This window comes from Palaemon carinicauda, chromosome 28, assembly GCF_036898095.1.
Source record: "Palaemon carinicauda isolate YSFRI2023 chromosome 28, ASM3689809v2, whole genome shotgun sequence".
Lineage (NCBI taxonomy): Eukaryota > Metazoa > Arthropoda > Malacostraca > Decapoda > Palaemonidae > Palaemon > Palaemon carinicauda.
In genome coordinates this window covers 80,919,454-80,931,584 of record NC_090752.1, presented here as the reverse complement: position 1 = coordinate 80,931,584, position 12,131 = coordinate 80,919,454, and the positions used below count along the sequence as shown (strand labels likewise).

Sequence of the window (12,131 nt, the reverse complement as noted above, 5' to 3'; positions counted from 1 at the left end):
ATTGTAAAGAATACTGCATCGTATAAAATAAACTGAACTGTAACTTCCTTTAATCTCTGACTAAGGAAAAAATACTGAAAGGACCAATTAATTGCAAAATAAAACGTTCCTTTTATAAAGTACTATTTAAAAACTTGAGAAGTAAGAAGAAAGTACTATTCATAAAATCGCTACAATATATTGTAACATCATAACGATACTGACTACTGCGTAATAAAAATAAACTGAACGCTAGTTAATCTTTGCAAACAGATCGAAGATTATCTAAAGAAAACTATAAAAAGGATAAAATTTTCTTTTAATTTAATTTATAACTTAATACTCTAAAAGCATATTCACTTATATTCTTTGTAAAAAGCAAGACAGACTTTTAGCCTACGGAAGAGGCTGTGACGTCATCAATGGTCGAAATGTTTACATTTCGCCCATATGCTTTCGTGAGGTTAAAAATAGGTTGAAAAACATTCTAACCCTACCTTTTAAGTTATAAATACGTGATCACAGATCAAATAAAATAAATATGCGAAAGCCAAAACTCAAAAACATTAATACATCACCAAATAACGTCCAAACAGAGTAAGAAAACGAGAGAGAATTTCCAATAGTACAGCCAGCTATGGCGGCAGAAAAAATCTGAATTGGTTGAGTATAGTTCTACCTGTTGTTACGCGAGGGCGCTGGGGTACACCTGGCATATCTGCGCTAAGCTGCGCAAGAGATTTTGAATTTCCTGCCGAGGCGTCAGGGACTTTAGCCATTATATAACCAGCGGGTAAGTTTTATATTTAAAAACAAAGACTTAAAATCCAGAAGGAGTCGAATCGAGGATACGCTACTCCCGAGTTCTGAGTCTTGGCAATAAACTCAGGGACAAAGCTGAACGTTACCTCTCCCCATCCCCTTGAATGGGTGATGTCGATGGGGGACCATGAAGTTCACAGACTCGCTTGGCTGAAGACAAAGCTAGCAGGAACACCGTCTTCCAAATTAGGTGGCGATCTGTTGCCTGCCGTAATGGGTCATAGGGAGGTCTCTTAAGAGACCTGAGAACTCGAAACATGTTCCATGGGGGAGGTCTCACTTCAGACTGAGGACAGGTAAGTTCATAACTCCGTATGAGTAAGGAAAGTTCTAGCGATGAAGCAATGTCCATTCCATTCAGTCTAAAGCCGAGGCTTAAGGCTGAGCGATAGCCTTTTACCGCCGAGACCGACAGACACATTTCTTCCCGCAAATACATGAGGAACTCCGCTATTGCTGGAATAGTGGCATCTAGAGGAGAGATACCCCTTCCAATACACCAACCACAGAAGACCTTCCACTTTGCCTGGTGAACTGCTGCCGATGACTTTTGCAGGTATCCAGACATCCTGATTGCAACTTCTTGTGAAAATCCTCTCTAAGATGAGATTCTGGATAGTCTCCTGGCGTGAAGTCGTAGCGAAGCTACGATTTTGTGGAATATGTTGGCATGTGGCTGTTTGAGTAGATCGTTGTAGTAGTTTGTGGACTGTGGCCAGAGGTAGCACCCAAACTGCCTAGTGTCCGAATGCCGACCACACTCCAACGTTCACTACACAAAAAGGTAAAACGGTGGAATACTCAAAAATCTAGGTAACAGATCTAGAGAACTGGGCACAGTCCGGAAACTACTACATAATTTTTGGTGCCCAGACCCTAGTCCCTGGTTAACGCACAGTAATTCGTGTTGTGGAGGGAGTTCTCTTGGAGACTTCGTTACGAGTTGCAGAAGGTCTCGAAACCATTTCGCATTATGTCATAGCGGAGCTATGAGGGTCATTGAGAGGTTGACCGATGTTCTGGCTTTGTTGAGTACCCTCCTCATCAGACAGAAAGCCGGAAAGGCCTAAACGTCGATGTTGTCCCACCGTTGTTGGAATGCACCTTGCCAGAGCGCCTTGGGGTCTGGGACTGGGGAACAGTACAACGGCCGTGCGAAGAGGTCCACTGTCGGAGAACCCCACAAAGTCAGGACTTTGTTGGCTACTAGATGATCCAAAGACCACTCGGTACTCACTATCTGAGATGCTCTGCTCAAGTTGTGGGTGAGCACACTCCTCTTGCCCGGAATGAAGCATGCCGATAGTGGTATCGAGTGAATCTTGGCCAATCTCAGTATCTCTACTACTAGATGGGATAGGGGCGTAGAGGCTCTCCTTGCTCTTGCAATAGCCTTGGCTGCCTCCTTCAAAAAACCTCTAGATCTTGCGAGTTTTTCGATAGTCTGAAAGCAGTCAGACGTAGAGCTCGGAGGTTTTGGTGATTTCTTGCCAAATAGGGCTGTCTGAGAAGATCTTCTATTAACGGGAGGCTTCTCGGCACGTCCACTATCCACTCCAGTACCTCTGTGAACCAGACCCTTGATGGCCAGAAAGGAGCAATTAGGGTCATCCTGGTCCCCTTGTGAGATACGAACTTTTGCACCACTTTGTATAAGATCTTGAAGGGTGGAAACGCGTACACATCCATGTGTGTCCAATTTAACAGGAACGCATCTATGTGAGCTGCCTCGAGATCCGGAACTGGAGAGCAATACGTTCCCAGTCTCTTTGTCTTGGAGGTTGCAAACAGATCTATGAGGGGACAACCCCATAACCGCCACAGCTTCTTGCAAACCTCTAGATGTAGCGTCCATTCTGTGGACAGAACTTGGTCCCTCCTGCTGAGTCTGTCCGCACTCACATTCTTGACTCCTTGAATGAACCGTGTCAATAAAAGAATCCTCCTTTCCTTTGCCCAAAGGAGAAGAGATCTCGCTAACTCGTATAGAGACTTCGAGTGGGTCCCCCCCCTGTTTTGCTATGTACGCTAGGGCCGTGGTGCTGTCCGCACTGACTTGCCACCTTGTATAAGATCAGATCCTCGAATCCTTTGAGGGCTAAGTGCACCGCTAAGAGCTCCTTCTGATTGATATGAAGAGCCTCCTGTTCCTTTGACCAATGCCCTGAGATCTCTCTTTTTCCCAATGTTGCTCCCTACTTCGAATTTGAGGCGTCTGAAAACAACACGAGGTCTGGGTTCCTCTGCTCCAACGAGAGGACCTCGAGTCTGTGAGCATTGTTCCACCATTGAAGATGTGCTCTGATCGTACTCATAACAGGAATACTCTCCCTGTCGAGACTGTCTCCCATCTTCCAATGAGCATTGAGGTGAAATTGAAGGGGACGTAGGTGCAGTCTCCCCAGAGATACAAACTTCTCTAGAGACGAGAGGGTTCACAGAAGACTCATCCATTCTCTTACTGAAGTGACTTTCTTCTCCATGAAGGCCTCCAGCCTTAGAAGTGCTGACTGAACTCTTGCAGGTGACAGAAAAGCCTGAAAATCCTGACTCCGAATCTCCATCCCCAAATAAAGGATTTTCTGGGATGGAGTCAGCTGCGACTTCTTTGGGCTCACTAGGAGTCTCAATTCTTTTGCCAAATCTAAAGTCAAGTGAAGATCCTTCAAACAGCGATCGACCGAGGGAGCTCTTATAAGCCAATCGTCCAAGTACAGGGAGGCTCTGATGCCTCTCGAGTGCAGCATGCTCGCCACATTCATCATTAGTTTCGTGAAAATCAGAGGAGCTGTGCAGAGGCCGAAACATAGGGCTCGAAACTGGAAGACGTCCTTCCCGTATACGAACCTCAGGTAACTTCTACAGCTTGGATGTATCGAAACATCGAAATAAGCGTCCTGGAGATCCAATGATACCATCCAGTCGCCTTTCCTCACTGCTGCCAGCACAGTCTTCTGAGTCTCCATGGTGAATTTCGAGTTCTGGATGTAACAGTTGAGTGCGCTTACATCCAGAACCTGTCTCCATTCCCCTGAACTCTTGGGAACTAGGAACAAGCGGTTGTAAAACCCTGGAGACTCAAAGTCCAGCACCCTCTCTATAGCCCTCTTTTCCAGCAGAAGCGACACCTGAAGCTGCATGGTTTGCCTCTTCGGTTCTCTCTTGTACTTGGGCGAAAGATCCACAGGATCTGCGGCTAAAGGAGGTTTTGATAAGAACGGAATCTTGTATCCTTCCTTTAGAAGACGTACGGACCAAGGGTCCGCTCCCTTCTTCTCCCAGGCCTGCCAGAAGTAGTTTAGCCTGGCTCCCACTGCTGCTTGAAGGGGAGAGCAGTCAGACCCTGCCTCGACTGGGCTTGGCTCCTCTTTTCTTTGACTTCCTTGCCTCCGATTTGAAATTACTTCTCCCTGCAGGTTTGCCTCGAAAGCGCTGAGCAGAATGAGAATATGATGTCCCCTCCTTAGTTCTACGAGAAGAGAAGGACGTAGGCAAAACCTTACTGGCTGTTTTGGCAACCAAATCATGAGTAGCTTTCTGAGTCAAATTTGCAGCCACTTCCTTCACTAAGTCCTTCCGAAAAAAGAGCTTAAGACATGGGCGCAAAAAGCAACTCCGATCTCTGACATGGAGTGACCCTCGCAGAGAGGAAGGAACACAAAGTTGCTCTCTTCTTTATAACTCCTGCAGTAAACAGAGCAGCCAGCTCATTAGAATCATCCCTAACTGCCTTGTCCATACAAGACATAAGCTGGATAAGATTACTCATGTCCGTGTCCTTCATTTCAGTTACTTTTCTGCTTAAGGCTCCCAGTGACCAGTCAAGAAAATTAAATACCTCAAAAGCTCTGAACAATCCTTTCAAGAGATGGTCAAACTCCGACACTGACCACCACACTTTAGTCTTCCTCATGGCCAGGCGACGGGAGAGTCCACCAGGTTTGAGAAGTCTCCCTGCACTGACGCAGGAACTCCCAAACCCAAGACTTCCCCAGTCTCATACCAAACACTCGACTTAGAAGCTAACTTGGCTGGTAGAAAAGCGAAGCATGTCTTGCCCAGAGCTTTCCTTGAATCCATCCATGCTCCCATTAATTTCAAAGCTCTCTTAGAAGAGCGGGAAAGCACCATTTTTGTATAAAAGGATGTCTTTGCTGCTTTACCTAAGGTAAATTCAGAATGGGGAGATCGCAGAGCAACTGGTGTAAAATTGTCTGGAAATAATTCCGTGAAGACTAGCATTAGCTTTTTGAGGTCCACCGAATGTTGAGGTGGTTTCTCTTCTTCTCCCTCCTAGATATCAATCAATTGTTCCTCTCGAGAGAGAACCTCATCCGGATCTTCCTCCAACAAATCAGTGATTGGAGCTGTGCTTTGATCAAGACGTTGACATTCCTGTGCAGGCGCATCAGTGGCGACATGGACACGCTTGCGTTGTTCCATATCCACATCCAATTGACAGCCACTCGCCTTGCGTTTGCTGTCACGATTGGTCTTACTATGGGAAGAATCTAGCTGGCGCTCCGCTGCGTCCTGGCGCGGCGCTGCCACTGACGCTCCGCGGCTTCATCAATTAACCTCTGAGCTTCGTCACGCTGCCGCCTAGGTTCTGCTTGCTACTGCCGCTGACACTCCACCTCGCCCCTGCTCCCATCCTGACGCTTCGCGGTTCGCTCCGCTATTTGGCGAGCATCGTCACGCTTGGACTGATGATCGGCTGTATGCGCTTTTAATAGATGCTGTGAAACAGGGCTCTGCTGAGACAAATCTACTTCAACCTGCCGCTGAGTAGTGAAACTGGGAGATATCACGTCAGCCCCAGAGACAACGGGTCTACCACGGACGACTGACGCCCAGCCGCACTGCCAACAGCCAATCGATAAGACTGCATCATCGACGAGAGCTGCTGTTTCATGTCCAACCACATAGACCACTTTGGATCACCTTGAGGCGATAATCGCGCAGCCTTTTCTACAGCGAATTCGCCCTCTTCATCGCTATCCAACCGTTCATCACTTTTGGGAGAAAAGTACCAGTTCGAAGGGAGAGGCGAAGCATGAACCGTCAGGCCCGAACCAGTTATTAACTCCGCATCAGAATCAATTACTTTATCTCTATCAGAACCCACATTCGAGCGTTTCGCAGGTGAACACTCGTCAAGGGACCGAGGACGCTCAGGTGTATCCCAATGGCTACAGCCTGGCTTTTGCGGAGAGGAAACGTGCCGCTGTTCCACTGACTGAACTTTCCTCTTAATCGATCTAGAGGCTTTACGCTACATATCATCACGTGACCCCTCATCTGAAGACGGGGACAAAGCACTAACCTCACTTTTTCTATGGTGAGGGTGAGCGACCTGAGCTACGGCAGCAGGATCACTCGAGGGAACGTCTGCGCGATTGATGAAGCCTCTCGTTCCCTTTCGCCGTTTGACATAACTTCTCCCCTGGGTCCGGGAGCTTGACAGAGGTCTTAGGCTAGGCGAACGACAGGATCGCGCAGGCGCCCCCTCCACAACACTGAACACATTTGTCGAACTTTTAACACTCGATTGATCACTAGTACGACCACCTTTAAGTAAATTAATTTCAGACATTTGCTTTTTGTCCGCCGCTAAAGATTTAACTCTCACACCGAGAGCTCGAATCGCGGACAACATATCCCTCATCGTAGGTTCTTTCGGCTCTTGATCTACCATTACGGGGGAAGGAATAGGATTAATGATATCAGACACAGGTAAATCCACAGAACGGGAAGAACTACGTCTAATCCTATCTCTCTCTAATTTCTGAGTATAACGCTCATAAGCTACCCACTGACTTTCAGTTAACGAAGAACATTCTTCATACCGATTCCCAAAAGCACACGATTTTCCCCTACATTTGAAACAAATTGTGTGGGGATCAACATGACAAATTCGGAGATAATTTGTATTTTTCCTAACCATACAAACCTTAGCTATTTACATTGGGTTTACCTTTCGGCGTAGCTGAAATGGCGAGCCATTAGAATTTAATGAGGGTGTATTACCCCCGCGCTAGTTAGCAGGGGGGTAGGGGAGTGGTAGCTAGCTACCCCTCCCCCCCTCACACACCGGTGAACTGCTTCACTTCACTTAGAGGTAGGATTTGTCTTGGGGAACAGGGCTGGCTGGCAAATATGTGTAAATAGCTAAGGTTTGTATGGTTAGGAAAAATACAAATTATCTCCGAATTTGTCATTTGTTCCGTAACCGAAATACAAACCACGCTATTTACATTGGGTGACTTACCCCTTAGGAAGGGTGGAAAGTCCCCAGCCATACTGGCTTTGGCTTTACCCGGGGACTCAAAATCCGAGTGAGTCGCACTCGAGAAAAGGAGTCCCTGCACCTCACAAGTTCCTTGCTCAGCAAGGAAACGTGTGGCCTACATAAGCTTGTGTGTGAAGGAAGAAGTGTGACCCGTCCTAGGCAGCTGACCTTGAGTTCCAGAAGGAACTCTGGGTTAGGACGTTCCCAATACCACCTCGTCAGGGTATGGGGGACGCGACAGTAATGACTCAATACTCGGAACACAAGGAAGCATGGTTTACCTGCAGAGGTTTGAGGTCAGCTATGCAGAGACCAGGATGCTGCTTCCCCAGTAGAGGGGACGATGAAGAAAGAAGTAAGGGCCAGACATACTTCTTTCGTTCATGCAGACTAAAACCTGATAACAATGCCCTCAACCTTCTGCTGCCTGTCCAAAAAGAAGCCTGAGGTTAGACCAGCTGTTGTGTAGCCACCACAGAGCGATAGAAACGTATCGATACTCCTGTGGGTCACGTCCTGCAGGAAGCGGGCTGCGAAGGTCATTAGACGCTTCAAGACTCCAGCTTGTAGCACCTGATACACAGAGTAGTACTACTCGAAGGCGAGGGACGTTGCGATGTATCCGACATCGTGCTGTAGGCGACGTGACGGGGGATTGTCTGGATTCAGGTCGAGATGAATGTCCTTGAGTCCAAGCTGAAGAGGTATACTGGAGACTCTCCCGTGTCCTTCCTGTGCTCCCAACCCGGCTGTACGTGAGGACAAATTGCAGCTGTTCCCAAAGATAACCCCTCGATTCCTTTACTGGCAAGAAGGAGGAGGTTTGGGTCATCTGATACAGAATGGTGACTTGAAATCTTGAAGGAGTTGGACCGAAGGGCCGGGACCCCAAGATTCTGAGTCTAGCAAACAACTCAGGAGCGAACCTGAATGTTGCCTTCCCCTATTCCTTAGAAAGGGCGGAGTCGTACGAGACCAAGAAGATTGCTTACACACTGGCCGAGGCCAGAGTGAGCAGGAGCACCGTCCCCCAAGACGGAATACGATCAGAGGCCTGACGTAATGGTTCTTGAGAAGATCTCTTAAGGGACTAAAAAGTCCGAACCTTGCTCCATGGAGGAGGTCTCACTCCGACTGGGGGCAGGGACCTTCGCAGCTTCGCATGAGCGAAGAAAGGTCCAGCGGGAAGGAAAAAGTCTATTCCTTTCAGCCTGAAGGCCAGAGAAAGGCTGAGCGACAGGCTTCATTGCCGAGAGCGGAATGGAGTTGCCTCCCCCCAAAAAGCAATAAGTCAGTTATTGCTGGAGAAGAGGTCTCAAGGGAAGAGGTATCTCTCCCACGACACCAACCACAGAAGACTCTCCACTTCGCCTGGTAGACCCCTGAGGATGACTATCGCAGGTGACGCGACCTCCGCTCCGCGACTGTGGCGGGTTGTCTCTTCTTGATGAGGCGGCGTAGTGTCTCCAGGCGTGAAGCCGAAGCGATGCCACGGCTCGTGAAAGATGTTGTAGTGTGGTTGTTTGAGTAGCCTGTGCCGTGGGAAAAGTTCTCCCGGGAGTTCCGTCAGGGGAAGCAGAGGGTCCAGAAACCGTTCCGCGTATAGTCACAGTGGAGCTCTCAGGGCCGTCGAAAGGTTGACAGACAACCTGGTCTTGTTGAGACCCATTCTCAACAGACAACAATGGTGGGAAGACGCAGGCGTCGATGTTGTCCCACCATCACCGGAAAGCATTTTGCCAAAGAGTCTTGGGGTCTGAGACTGGGGGGAAGAACAGCGGAAGCTTGAAGTTCCAAGCTGTCACGATCAGGTCCCCCAGGCCAGGACTTGCTGGCTACTAAAGGCCAAAGACCCCCAGGTACCCTCTATCAGCGAGGCTCTGCTCAGATAGTCGGAGAGAACATTCCTCTGCCCGAAATGAGAGAGCCGATAGTGGTATAGAGAGGACCTCCGATCATCTCAGTATCTCTACTGCAAGATGCGAAGGTATGAAAATGCATCCCTTGCTGGTTGGAAAACGCCAGTACAATGAAGTCGTCGCGCACGGAGCGACTCGGCAGGAACTGTAGGATCTGTAGAGGGGCCAGACTACGGCCCCTAAACCTGCCTGAATGATGGAGAGGTATCCTTCAGGTCCTGACCATAGGCCTGAACCGGAACATGCGCGCCCCCCCCCTTTTTCTTTAAAGTCCGAGAACAGCATCAAAATGTGGGGAAAGGACGAGAATATCCACTCCCATCAAGAGGTTCCATAGGTCAACACCCATTGCAGGTCTAAACGTTCCGCTGGTCCCATAGGGGAGAGAAAGTCCAGTTAATCGTTGCTTTGATACCACCGGAACTTGGGCCGCCCCACAGGTAACTTACCCTGAGGCGACCGTTCGGGACTTTAGACGGGTCAATGAGGAAAAGAGACCCAGGAAACGTTCCAAGGTAGGGCTGAAAGCTCTGCTTGACTGAGAACAGGTACTGCGACTCTCCTCAGCCTTGCCACAGTCAACTGAAGGGAAGGCTCGGAGAAGGAGGCAACAGCATCTGGCGTCCCCAGGCGGTCACCCATCCAAGTACAGTGTACTGACCAGACCCAACGTTGCTTAACTTCGCTGATCGGACGAGAAGCGGTGTTTCCAACGTGGTAAGGCCGTTGACTCAATATCATGGCTAGATACTCCAGATGTTGAGGCAGAAGTAGAGAAGGCTCCTAGCAAATTACCATGATCCCTCACTCATGGTAAGGACCCGGAAGCTTGTCCCGGCGTTGAAGAAGGTCGAACCCGAGCCTACCGGAGTTGACCAGACCTCCAAAAGGCGAAGGAGGCGGAAGCCTGCTCCTGAGCGGCCATGAGGAAAGCTGGGAGAGTTCTCTGGGGAAAAACCTGCGATGACGCGGCGGGATCGCCACACCGCATCTTAAGTCTAGGCTGAATTCCAAGAGCTTCCTGGAAGATGGATGGAATGGAAACTGGAAGTACCCGTCCTTCCAATCCAGGGCCTAAGGAGTCCTGCCGCCTCGTTACCAGCCTGATCGATTCTGCTGTTCCACGCTGGACGAAGTTTGTTCGACAAACTTGATCAGAGCTGAGAGGTCGACTACGGAATTCCAGTCTCAGATGCTTTCCTACGAGAAAGGATCGACTGAAGAAGCCGGGGGGTGAAGCCGTCGAGGACCCTATGGAGGACCTTCTCCTAAGGCATGGATCATTCTGCCCAAACGGGCAAAACTCTTGCCGACCCCATGGCATAGAGGTTCAGTGACACTGAATTCGCTGACAGAGACGGAGAGAAGGTGAGAGCGAGGTGCGATATCCTTGGCTGATCACGGAGATTGTGCAGGAATCGGCATCGGGAAGCTGTTATCCGGATGAGTAACCTTAGGCATCCTCCCAGCGTGAGACCTGCAAGGGGGGGTTGCCAATCCTAGAGTTTGTGAACTCTGCCACTCCCTCTAGGATTATGCCCCCCCCGGGAGAGCCTCCCGTGCTACCTATCCCTGACAGGAGGGGACTGCTATTGGACACCTTGTCTTAGCTGCCGTAGCCGGTCCGATAACTTAGGCCGACGAGGCTGAAAGAAGAGGCGCTGGAGGCCTGCAGGGTCTGGAAGAAAGCGCCTTGGAGGAGAGAAAACGGAAGTCGACTTCCTCCGCACAACCGCTGTCCATGTCTCTGTCCTTGGGCACAAACAAGCTCTCCCAAGGATGGAAGAGTGTCTGAGCTTGTCGACATCCACGGATGAGACACCTGAGAGGAAGCCCTCGGACACTGCGTTTAGATGGTCCAACATCGAGCTTGCCCGCAAGTTTGAAACTTGGCGACGAAACGCCAAAGTGCTTGAGCCCGAGAGGAGGAAAGTACCCATGATCTTCCTGGAGCTTCCTTGTACAAAACCTCGGGTCGCAACCGAGGAGGGAAAGGACCTGGTAAGCCCCTTCCACGAGATGGAGAAGAGGAAGGGGTAAACCAGTCACCCCTTGCCTGATGGAGAAATCTCGAACGGGAAGCTCCCTGGCAAGACCCTTCCAGGGAATGACGAGGAAGGGCTAACCCAGGTTCTGGAAAGAAGAATGTTGCTCAGATCTCCCTGAAGATTCTTCCTGCTCTTGCATGTGCCATGCTCTGCGTTTACGGGGTGAAGACCATGTTCTGGAAATACGCTCCAGAAAACTCGCCAGGCTGGCCATATTGCGAAACCACGATGGGAATCGAGGTCGCAATCGCCCTGGCGCTCGCGCGATGGTAAATCAATGGTTTGCACGTGGCCGAACGTGGAAGCGCTCATGCGCGGGCACGCAGGAGCGCAGAAGGAGGGCGAGCGTGGTAGGAAGGGCGAGAGCTGGTGGTCGGAATCCGAAAGTTCACAGGCGAGCGATGACCCGTAGGCTAGCAATGGATACTGCAGCAATCGAGCCGACGTTCGTGCGATGGAATACCGTAGGCTCGCGTGATGGAACACCGTCGGTTCGCGCGATGGAACACCGTTGGTTCGCACGTGGGCGAACATTGGAGCGCATGTGCGCGGGCACGTGGGCGTGTAAGCGTGTGGTCGCACAGGCATGTGGGCGCGCGGGTGAGCGCAGGCGGTCAGGAGACAGACGGCGCGTAGGCGGGCGATGGCGCGTTGACGAGCGATGGCGCATCTTGGCGAGCGATGGCCCGTAGGCGAGTGAAGGCGCGTTGGCGAACGAAGGCACGTCGGCAAGCGACGGCGCGTTGGTGCGTTAACAAAACGCTAGCGTGCAGGCGAAGAATCGCGGGGGCGCGTAGGCGATAGCTAACGCGTAAGAGACTAGGGATGGTTAGCGCGCATCGCGCTTAACAGAAGGCGCGCAGGTGCATCAGGAAGGTGAGCGCTGAAGCGAGCTGTCAATCAGGCGATCCTGGACGGTCAGGAAAAACCGTTGGCGCCTATTGGTGCGTGGCAGGAAAGGGCGCGCAGATGTGCGCTGGCGATTGAAGAAAGCTGGCGCACAGAAGGACAGAAGTAAAGGTGAGCGCTGGCGAGCAGGAGGAAGATCTACGGCAAGACTCAGCAACCGGA

The 12,131-nt window shown here is 50.3% G+C and overlaps 1 protein-coding gene and 1 pseudogene across 6 annotated transcripts in view; both read right to left on the bottom strand.

Annotated features, from left to right (window-relative positions):
• LOC137621675 (CCR4-NOT transcription complex subunit 2-like) overlaps positions 1 to 12,131 on the bottom strand; it is a 218,223-nt gene that overhangs the window by 179,086 nt on the left and 27,006 nt on the right. The window lies entirely within an intron of this gene.
• LOC137622124 (5S ribosomal RNA) lies at positions 9,618 to 9,743 on the bottom strand (annotated as a pseudogene).